Raw genomic sequence first — 10,674 nt, 5'->3', positions numbered from 1 at the left:
GAAGCTAGAGAATGATCAGCAAACTAACCCTAAAGCAAGCAGAAGAAAAGAAATAACAAAGATTAAAACATAAATAAATGATCTGGAGAACCAATAAACAAATAGAATAAATGAAACCAACAGTTAGCTCTTTGAGAAGATTGACAAGATTGACAAACCCTTAGCTAGACTGACAAAGACAGAAAGAGAGAAGACCCAAATAAACAAAATCAGAAATGAGAGAGGGTCATTACTATGGATCCTAAAGAAACAAAAAAATAAAAAATCTTAAGAGGATACTATTAACAACTCTATGCCAACAAACTAGAAAACTTAGAGGAAATGGACAATTTCCAGGAAACACATGAACAACCTAGACTTACTCAAGAAGAAATAGAAGACCTCAACAAACCAATCACAAGTAAAGAGATCCAATCAGTCATCAAAAACACTCCTGCAAATAAAAGCCCAGGGCCAGATGGCTTCACAGGTGAATTTTACCAAACTTTCCAGAAAGAACTGACACCATTCATGCTCAAACTCTTTCAAACAATTGAAGAAAAATGAACCCTACCTAACTCATTTTATGAAGGTAACATCACTCTAATATCAAAACCAGGTAAAGATACTACAAGAGAGACCCAGTTGATGGCCAGGGCGGGGCAGTGGCAACAGCATGCAGCTCCTCTTCCTGGTGGTGCTGTGGCTGCACAAGGGCAAAGCCGTCACAGCTAAGAGGGTCCGGGACCATCTAGAAGCTGCAGGTCATGTGTGTTTTCTGAAAGATGCCTTTGACTTTGAAAGCTCATCTGAAATTGCAAACCTAATCACCACTGAGAAATTTGAGGCAGCCTTGGCCCTTCATCTCTACCGGGGAGGCAGACTTCTTGCAAGGTCATCGAATTCCTTTTGGAATCATCTTTGGTAGAATTGATTTAAACAAAGATGTGAACCAGGGAGAAAAACACACAGTGATAGGAAAAGTTCCTGAAGAAGCCAAATTTGCTGTTGCTTTCACAGAGTCAATGAAAGTAATGGCACAAATGCAGTGGCCACGAGCTAAGAGTAAGATCTATGCCTGGAGCCAAGGAATCACATTACCAAACACCGCCTTTAACTGGAACACCTTTCTTTGGTGTTCAGGGATTAACCAAAGTGCTGATAATTTTCATGTGTTTCTTCTGATATGTGGACTCAGACAAGTGAAAGACCATTTTTATTTGGTGGATGCATTTTCAGAATGGCATTGAGAAGAGCCCAGCATTCATCTGGTAATTGTAGGTCCTGAAGTCGATCCAGTGTTTACAAGGGAAGTAAAATCCAAAATGAGAAGGGCAGCTGGGTTGTGACTGACTGGAGAGATGTCTCAAGAAGACCTCCAGAGGGGTATGAAAATTGCTTGGCGGTGGTGAATATTTCCATATCTGAAGGCATGTCAGCTGCAATTCTGGAGGCAATGGATTTAGAAGTCCCCATGTTGGCAAGGAACATTTCTGGAAATACTGCCATGGCAAGACATGAAGCTACAGGATTATTGTTTTCGGATCCTCAGGAGTTTGTTCAGTTGGCAAAGAGGTTGGTCAGTGATCCTGCCTTAGGGAAACAGATTGTGGCCGGTGGAAGGGAGTACATGAGCATGCATCATTCCCGGCGTTTGGAAAAAGAGCCACCTATCAGAGCCTCGTCCAGAGACTCGAGGGCAGCACAGAGGACTGAGAGGACAGCTGGCCCTCACTGTGTGCCGTCTCACAGCCGCCATCTGAACCCAGCCCCGGGCCACCACCCAGACATGGCTGCCTGGCCAGTCAGGTCCAGCCCAGTACTAATCAACCCATTTTCATTTCTGTCATGGAGGTGTTGGTCATAACACTGTCATTTGCCCCCAAGTAACACCAGGTTCATCCAGCAATTTCCATGCTTTCAAATAACATCAGAGGTTATGTGGGATTGGGGAGGTGTAACTGGTTTTAAGGGTAATTGGAGAGAGAATTTGATTAGCTGCTTTAGGACTTCCACATGGACAGTAGAGGTTTGTTTCTAAGCCATCACAAGTGCAGACACCTCTCACCTGTCTTCTCAATAGCTCATACCCATCACTTTGAGTTCTAAAAGCAAACACAAAGGTCAGCCAAGTGGGGCCCTGTTAGTAGCTCTAATGCGCTACAGTATATCTGGGCTCTGGCAGTGACAAGCAGTTGGTCCTCTGACAGCACCTGGGCTGGCCTGCTCCAGCAGGTACACTTCTCTGGTCACCAGGGATGTGGTGAGAGATGGCTGTTGGTGTCCTGGAGAGCACACAGACCACCTCCCCCAGGCCCACCCACATCTGGGTGGAAACTGAGCTGAAAACCAGGTTGGAACAAGCAGCATGCTGCCAGTAGCCTATAAAGTTCTCAGGTGCTCAGGTGGAGGCCTGAGAGCTGGCCTTCCTTCCACTCCCAGCATAGGTGGTCGGGGGGAGTACAGAGTGGGCTACTGCCTCCCAAATTATCGCAGGGCAGGGACCTGTACCTGTGAGTCATGGCAGATATGGCTGGGTCAGCCCAGTGGTCGTGGTGATGCCCCTCTTGGTCAACACGCCCCCAAAGTAGCGTCCATTCTCCCTGGAGTTGTGGAAATGTTCTTGTGGGGTGGGAAGCCAAGGGGCTTGGAGGGGCCAGACAGTTATAGCAGGCTTCAGAGCCCTGCTCAGAAAATGTTTTCCTAAAGAGTTTGTCCAGAAGCTTCTGACTCCAGGAGGCAGGGGTGGCTGGCATGGTGACCAGAACCACTCTTGCTTTTTGCTTTCCAACCATTGTTTTTTTAAAAAAAAAAAGTTGGTAAAATCTATATCTTGGCAAAACCTACATCTTGCTCTTAAAATAAGCCTCAAATTAAACTCCTTCAGCTCTGATCACTTGGGGATGAGAACAGTATGCTTAGATTCTATACTGCGTCAATTGACATTTTGTTCTGCCACCTCCATCACAGAACAGAAGCACTGTGCTGAAGCAGCAGGCGCTGGGAGGACAGGGATGGGGAGCCGAATCCTTCAGCCCCGAGGGAATGTCCTTCTAAACCGGGAATTAGCGAGCTGCCCTAAGGAGAGGTACCCTTAGATCTAGCATCAGCTTATGATGAGCTGTTTATAAAATGCTGTTGCTTAGAGGCTCAACTCTCTTCCTTACTGAATGACACTACAGCTGCCTGATCTCCACTCTACCATGACATCACTCATTTATGTCTTCATATAAAGATGCATGTGTGCCAAATGCACTTTGGGAAAGGGCATGCTTTTAAAATAATAAAGTGTGTCACCATCAGCTTTAAAAACAAAGATACTACAAGAAAGAAAAACTACAGACCGATTTCCCTAATGAATAAAGATGCAAAAGTTCTCAAAATATTTGCAAATCAAATCCAAAGTCACATTAAAAGAATTATACTCTGAGATAGAGAGAAGATGGTGGCATAGAGAGGAATGAGTTAGTTAGTCCCCCCAGAGCAACTACACACAACCAGGAACAACTAGTAAAAGATCTGGAATAACTGCTGGGAGATGACAGTGACTGTCCACACATCATGCAACAATCTGGATTGGGAGAAATGCCCAAGATTACAGCATAAAATCTGTAAATAAAATCTGCGGACCCAAGTCGAGAGCCCCTCCTTCACGGCAGCCTGAACTGCAAAGCCTCACTGCGATAGAGAGCAGCACTCTCTGAACAAGTGACTATACCTCAGCCCAGCTCCAACTGGGGTTTTAATGTTAACTGCTCAATACAAACTACGAATCCCCAACAAGCAGACAGAGGCTTTTGGTGATGACTGATCTTGGAGAGCCAGGGGATGTATCTGTCTCGGGACAGGGAGCCCAAAGGATTGAGTGCTATCTCTGGCCAATGGGTGAATCTGGGGGCCATAGACTGACTCTGAAAGGGGGCTTTCTGTTCCTTTCTCTCTCTGTCAATCTGGACTGCTGAGTGGGGAAAGTCTCAGCCATTTTCAGCTCACAGTGCTCTGCAGCAGAGAAAGCCTCAGCCATTTTAAACTTGCAGCACTCTGACCCAGACAAGGGTGGAGATAGCAGAGCCAGAGAAACAAAGAATCTATTTATATGCAAATGACCTCTCTCTACGGGGCAAGTCTTCCCTAAGAGGAAGAAGGTGGTGCCAAGCTCTACTACCTGCCTTCCATTCAGAACCAGACCCCAGAGCCTGGGGGAAAACAGCCACGGGCCACACCTCCTTATACCAGTCTGGATTGACAGGCATACAGGCGCCACCTGCTGGACAGAAAAGCACAGAATGTGTCCCTCCTCTAAGACACACCATCAGGGAAACTGGATACTGAATATTTCCTCCTTCTGGGACCTGAGCCTGTTCTGGTCTGGGAAAACGTGATTGGAGTAACCAAGGAAACCAGATGCCTACACAACAGAAAACTATGACCTACACTAAGAAAAATGAAGTTATAGCCCAGTCAAAGAAACAAACTTACAATTCAACTGAGATACAGGAATTTAAACAACAAATGCTAAATCAATTCAAAAACTTTAGGGAACATGTGGCAAAAGAGATAAAGGCTATAAAGAAAACACTGGGCATACATAAGGCAGAAATCGAAAGTTTGAAAAAACAACTGACAGAATCTATAGAAATGAAAGGCACAACACAAGAGACAAAAGACACAATGGAAACATACAACAGCAGATCTCAAGAGGCAGAAGAAAACACTCAGGAACTGGAGAACAAGATACCTGAAAGCCTACACACAAAAGGACAGAAAAAAGAATGGAAAAATATGAGCAATGTCTCTGGGAACTTAAGGACAAAATGAAATGCAAGAATGTATGTGTCACTGGTGTCCCAGAAGGAGAAGAGAAGGGAAAGGGGGCAGAAACAATAATAGAGGAAATAATGAAAATTTCCCATCTTTAATGAAAGACATATTACAGATCCAAGAAGTGCAGCATACACCAATCAGAATAGATCTGAATAGGCCTATGCCAAGACACTTAATAATCATATTATTAAACATCAAAGACAGAGAATCCTGAAAGCAGCAAGAGAAAAACGATCCATCACATACAAAGGAAGCTTAAAAAGACTATGTGTGGATTTCTCAGCAGAAACCATGGAGGCAAGAAGGAAGTGGTGTGATATATTTAAGATACTGAAAGAGAGAAACTGCCAACCAAGAATCCTATATCCGGCAAAACTGTCCTTCAAATATGAGGGAGAGTTTAAAATATTTTCTGACAAACAGACAATGACAGAATTTGTGAACAAGATACCTGCACTACAGGAAATACTAAAGGAAGCACTACAGTCAGAGAGGAAAAGACAGGAGTGATAGGTTTGGAACACAGTTTTGAGTGATGGTAGCACAGCAATGTAAGTACACTGAACAAAGATGACTGTGAGTATGGCTGAAAGAGGAAGGTTAGGAGCATGTGGGACACCAGAAGAAAAAAGGAAACATAAAGACTGGGACTGCATAACACACTGAAACCTAGAGTGTTCAACAACTGTGATAAAATGTACAAATATACTTTTTCATGAGGGAGAACAAATGAATGCCAGCCTTGTAAGGTGTTAAAAACAGGGAGGTATTGGAGGAAAATACAATCAATGTAAACTAGAGACTATAATTAATAGAAACATTGTATTATGCTTCCTTTAGTGTAACAAAGGCAATATACCAAGGCTAAATGCATATAAGGGAGGGATATGGGACTCTCAGCATTGGTAATGTTGTCTGACTCTTTATTCTACTTTAGTTTAAGGTTATCTTTCCTTTTGCTGCTTCCTAGCTGTCATGTGTTTTTTTCTCTTTTTTCTTTTTCTTTTGCCTCTCTACCTTCTCTGACTCTTCTTCCTGCTTTGTGGAAGAAATGGAGATGTCCTTATATAGGTAGTGGTGAGGGTGGTGAACACATAAATACGTGACTATACGGGGAACCATCAATTGTTTACTTAGGATGGAATGTATGGGGTGTGAACAAAACCATCTTTAAAAAAAATGGGTTGATGAAGAAAACTTGAGGGCAATATACTGAGTGAAATAAGCCAGAAACATAAGGACAAATATTGCAGGGTCTCACTGATAGGAACTAATTATAATATGTAAACTCATAGACCTGAAACATAAGATACCAGGATATAGAAAGAGGCTAAAGAATGGGGAGCAGTTGCTTATTATGAGCAGAATGTTCAACTAGGTTGAACTTAAATGTTTGGAAATGAACAGAAGTGATGGTAGCATGTCGTGAGAATAACTAACAGTGCTGAATGGTGCGTGAATGTGGTGGAAAGGGGAAGCTCAGAGTCATGTATGTCACCAGAAGGAAAGTTGGAGGTTAAAAGATGGAAATGTATAGAACAGTGAACCTTGTGGTGGGTAATGTCCATGATTAACTGTACAAACATTAGAAATCTCTTTCATGAACCAGAACAAATGTATGACACTACAACTAGAAGATAACAGAGGGGCATATAGGAAAAAATATATATACCTATTGCAAACTACATACTACAGTTAGTAGTATTTCAATGTTCTTTCATAAACAGTAACAAATGTACTATACCAATACTATGAGTCAACAATGGAGGGGGTGTGGTTATTTCTTTTCTGGAGTAATGAAAATGTTCTAAAAATTGAAAAAAACAATTAAATGTGGTGATGGATGCAGAGCTGTATGATGGTACCAGGGGCAATTGATTGTACACTTTGGATTTTTGGATAATTGTATGGTATGTGAACAATCACAATTTAAAAAAATGTAATAATAAAAAATAAAATAAAATATGAAAAAAAGAATTATACTCCAAAACTAAATAGAGTTCATTCCAGACATGCAAGAGTGGTTCAACATAAGAAAATCAATGTAATATAACACATTAACAAATTGAAAGGGAAAAAGTATATGATCATCTTGATAGATGCTGAAAAAACATTCAACAAAATTCATCCTTTTCTGATAAAAACACTTCAAAATGTAGGGATTGAAGGTAACTTCCTCAATGTGATAAAGGGCATATATGAAAAACCCACAGCCAGCATAGTACTCAACAGTGAGAAACTGAAAGCCTTTCTTCCAAGATTGGGAATTAGGCAGGATGCCCACTGTCACCACCATTATTCAACATTGTGCTAGAAATTCTAGCCAGAGCAATTTGGCAAGACAGAGAAATAAAAGGCATCCAAATTGGAAAGGAGGAAGTAAAACTTTCAGTATTTGCAGATATGATCCTATATTTGGAAAATCCTGAGAATTCGATGACAAAGCTACTTGAGCTAATAAATTCACCAAAGTGGTGGGATACAAGATCAATGATCAAAAATCAGTAATGTTTCTATACATAGTAATGACCTAACTGAAGAGACAATCAAGAAAAAGTTTTTATTCACAAGAGCAACTAAAAAAATCAAGTATCTAGGAAAAAGTCTACCCAAGGATGTAAAGGACCTCTACACAGGGAACAACAAAACTTTGCTAAAAGAAATCAAAGAGGACCTAAATAGGTGGAAAGCTATTCTGTGTTCATGGATAGGAAGGCTAAATGTGTAAAGATGTCAGTGCTACCCAAATTGATCTACTGATTCAACACAATACCAACCAAAATGCCAACAACCTAGCTTGCAGACTTGGAAAAGCCAGTTAATAAAATTTATTTAGAAGGAAAGGGGCTTAAAAAGAGAACAAAGTGGGAGGATTACACTTCCTGGCTTCAAAGCCTACTATAAAGCCACAGTGGTCAAAACGGCATGGCATTGGCACAAAGATAGACATATTGATCAATGGAATCAAATTGAGATTTTGTAAATAGACCCCCAGATCTATGGTCAATTGATTTTTTTTAAAAATCAGTTTTATTGAGATATATCCACATACCATACAATCTTCCATGGTGTACAATCAACTGCTCACAGTACATACAGTTGTACATTCATCACCCCAATATATTTTTGAACATTTTCCTTACAACAGAAAGAATAAGAATGAAAAACAAAAGTGACAAAGAACACCCCAATCACCACCCCCCCATTCAACGCTATTTTTCATTTAGTTCTTGTCCCCATTTTTCTACTCATCCATTCATACACTGGATAAAGGGAGTGCAATCCACAAGATTTTCACAACCACACTGTCAACCCATGTAAGCCACATAGTTATACAATTGTCTTCAAGAATCAAGGCTACTAGGTTACAGTGTGATAGTTTCAGGTATTTACTTCTAGCTATTCCAGTACACTAAAACCTAAAAAGGAATATCTATATAGTGCATAAGAATGCCCACCAGAGTGACCTCTCAACTCCAGTTGAAATCTCTCAGCCACTGAAACTTTGTTTCATTTCACTTCCCCCTTTTGGTCAAGAAGATGTTCTCAGTCCCACAATGCTGGGTCCAGGCTCATCCCCAGGAGTCATATCCTGTGTTGCCAGGGAGATTTATACCCCTGGGAGTCAGGTCCCGCATATTGGGGAGGGCAGTGAGAGTTGGCTTAGCTAGAGAGGGAGGGCCACATCTGAATAACAAAGAGGTTCTCTGGGGGAGACTTGGTTAATTGATTTTTGACAAAGCCCCCAAATCCACTGAACTGGGACAGAACGCTCTCTTCAACAAATGGTTCTGGGAGAACTGAATATCCATATCTAAAAGAATGAGAGAGTACCCTCACACCCTATACAAAAATTAATTCAAAGTGGATCAAAGATCTAAACATAAGAGGTATAAATCCTAGAGGATAACACAGGAAAACATCTTCAAGACCTAGTAATACAAGGTAGATTCTTAGACCTTACACCCAAAGCACAAGCAATGAAAGGAAAAATAAATGGGAACTCCTCAAAATCAAATGCTTCTGTGTTTCAAAGGACTGTCAAAAAGGTGGAGAGTAAGCAAACTCAATGGGAGAAAATATTTGGAAACCACGTATCGGATAAGGGATGATATCCAGTATATATAAAAAAATTCTACAACTCAATGACAGAAATACAAACAACCTAATTATAAAATGGCAAAAGATATGAATAGGTATTTTACTGAAGAAGAAATACAAATGGCTAAAAGGCACACACAGAAAAAATGTTCCTCTTCATTAGTTATTAGGGAAATGTAAATCAAAGCCACAATGAGATACCATCTCATACCTATAAGAATGGCTGCCATAAAACAAAAAGGAAACTACAAATGCTGGAGAGAATGTGGAGAAATTGGAACACTTATTCACTGCTGGTGGGAATGTATAATGGTACTGCAATTGTGGAACTCAGTATGGCGGTTCCTTAGAAAATTAAATATTGAGTTTCCCTATGATCTGGCAATTTCACAACTCGGTATATACCCAGAAGATCTGAAAGCAGTGACACACAGAGGGATTTGCACACTGATGTTCATGGCTGCATTATTCACAATTGCCAAGAGACGGAAACAATCCAAGTGTCCTTCAACAGAAAAGTGAATAAACAAAATGTGGTATATACTTACGTTGAAATATTATGCAGCAGTAAGAAGGAATGAAGTCCTGAAACGTGACAACAGGGATGTACCTTGAAAACATAGTGCTCAATGAAATAAGTCAGACACAAAAGGAGAGATATTGTATGATTTCACTAATATGAACCCCCTAGATAATGTAGAATCAGCATCTTAAAATGTAGAATATAGGGGACCTTGAGATAGACAGAAGCTAGAGAAGGGAGAATGATTACCTATTATGTACAGACTTGTTAATGAGGTTGAACTTAAAGGTATGAGAATGGACAGTGGTGATGATAGATCATTAAAGGGATTATAAGTAAGTATAAACCCTGTTGAAGGAGAATATTATTGAAAGGAGTCATTTAAAGTCATGTATCTCACAGATTAGCACTACAAATATAAAAAAGTTCTTGCATCATCTACTTCAGAGGTATGACACTTGTACAAAGAGTTAACAACAGAGTGGTATATGGGAAAAACTACCTACTGCGTGCTACAGATTGTATTTAATAGGAATACCTTACTAGTACCAAACCAATACTAGGGTTAGATAGTTGCGGGGAGGGGGTGGGGTGGGATAAGAGTTAAGGGGTGTTTGGGTTATGATAATTGCCTAAAATTGAGAGTGATGATGATTGTACAACTAAGTGAGAATAATGTGAGACACTGATTTTTTATGTTGGATAGAATATATGCTATGTGAAATCAGGGACCCTTATCTTGAGGCTTGCTCTTATGAAACTTACTTCTGTTAAGGGGAGGCTAAGTCTACCTATAATTATGCCTAAGAATAACCTCCAAAGAACCTCTTTTGTTATTCAGATGTGGCCTCTCTCTAAGCCTAACTACAAATAAATTCATTACCCTTCCCACTATATGGGACATGACTCCCAGGGATGAGCCTGGCCCCAGCATCATGGGATTGAGAATGCCTTCTTGACCAAAAGGGGGAAAAGTAATGTAACAAAATATGGTTTCAGTGGCTAAGAGATTTCAAATAGATTCAATAGGCTGTACTGGGGACTATTCTTATGCAAGCTTCAGTTAGAAATGGCAAATTGCCACAGTATGCTAAGCCCCAACCCATGGTATTTCTGAAAATCCTAAAGAATACCCAGGTCTCTGTCTGAGACTCTGTCTGAGATTTCACTCACTAAGTTTATTCTTCAGGCACCTAAAACCTCCAGATTGTTCCTATGCCAGATAAGTCCTGAAACCCAGAGGCAAC

The 10,674-nt window shown here is 40.7% G+C and overlaps 1 pseudogene; it reads left to right on the top strand.

Moving 5' to 3' along the window:
- The first annotated feature begins 655 nt into the window (after window positions 1-655).
- LOC119538749 lies at window positions 656-1,695 on the top strand (annotated as a pseudogene).
- Window positions 1,696-10,674: the final 8,979 nt, after the last annotated feature.

Source organism: Choloepus didactylus, chromosome 6 (genome assembly GCF_015220235.1).
Source record: "Choloepus didactylus isolate mChoDid1 chromosome 6, mChoDid1.pri, whole genome shotgun sequence".
NCBI lineage: Eukaryota > Metazoa > Chordata > Mammalia > Pilosa > Megalonychidae > Choloepus > Choloepus didactylus.
Note: the sequence above shows the minus strand (reverse complement) of the source record. Positions and strands in the feature narration are given on the sequence as shown.